The sequence below is a fragment of the Phoca vitulina genome, unplaced genomic scaffold, assembly GCF_004348235.1.
Source record: "Phoca vitulina isolate PV1807 unplaced genomic scaffold, GSC_HSeal_1.0 scaffold55, whole genome shotgun sequence".
Lineage (NCBI taxonomy): Eukaryota > Metazoa > Chordata > Mammalia > Carnivora > Phocidae > Phoca > Phoca vitulina.
In genome coordinates, this window is record NW_022589758.1 from 1,371,639 (window position 1) to 1,372,883 (window position 1,245).

Consider the following 1,245-nt stretch of genomic DNA (forward strand, 5'->3'; position numbering starts at 1 on the left):
TAACCTGTATTTTCTAAACCCCATCTGCAACACCAGATCATTAAGCACGAGCATTTTGAAGGCATGGCGGAAATTAGCACTTCAGAGCTGCAAGCATGAATTGCCACTTTTTATAATCATCTGTTTCTTTCAACTCAGATCAAAACTTCCAACTCACTTAAGGATTTTAGAGCAAAAAGAATCAGAAACATTCCTTTTGGCCCATATCCTTTTGTGTCTTCCCCTCTCCTGACATTCTCTTATTACTCCAGCATTCTTATTTTTCCAAAAAGAATAGGTTAAATTTTTACCCTTTTGAAATGTCTCGTTGGACCCCTTAAAAAAAATCACTTTTTTTTTTTTTAAAGATTTTATTTATTTGACAGAGAGAGACACAGCGAGAGAGGGAACACAAGCAGGGGGAGTGGGAGAAGGAGAAGCAGGCTTCCCGCGGAGCAGGGAGCCCGATGCGGGGCTTGATCCCAGGACGCTGGGATCATGACCTGAGCCGAAGGCAGACGCTTGACGACTGAGCCACCCAGGCGCCCCTAAAAATCACTTTTTAACTGTTAAGTGAATTTCCACTTATTTTTAAATTTCTCAGTCTCTAAGGAGCGTCATATTCTTTAAGTTACTTTAGTTAGAATTCTATATTTTAGCTTTGCCCAGAGTTGGAATTACAAATGGCTTAAAGGCATTTTCAATTTTTTTTCAAATAGTGGCCTATGCAGTATGCTTAGCTTTTTGAAAGAAATAGGCTTTTCAGAGAAATGCCCTAAAATTTTCATATTCCTATAGACTTACACAATTTCAGAGAAGCTCTCTAATAAAATTTAAATTAACAAGGGGTTCAAAGATTTTCATTTTAATGGTCTCACCCAGACACTCCGCGATTTCAATTTCCACAGGAGCTTGATGTTTACAGAAACTTGTGAATCCTAATAACTTTGTTTATCTGTTTGAAGCTAATTTTTATATGCTAGGTTTTACTAAACAGGATACAATAAAAGGACTATTTAAGTTTTTTGAAGATTTAGACCAAAATACTGTTAGATCACTTCTGCCGTCACTTAAGTGGTAACTCTAAGGCAGGATTTCTCAACCTTGGCATTACTGACATTTTGGGCAGGATCATTCTTTGCTGTGGGAGCTGTCCTGTGCACAGTAGAATCTTTAGCAGCATCCCTGGTCTCCACCCACTAGATGCGAATAGCACCCCAACCTCACCCTCCCCAACCCCAATTACTTCTCACAACCCCCCAAAAA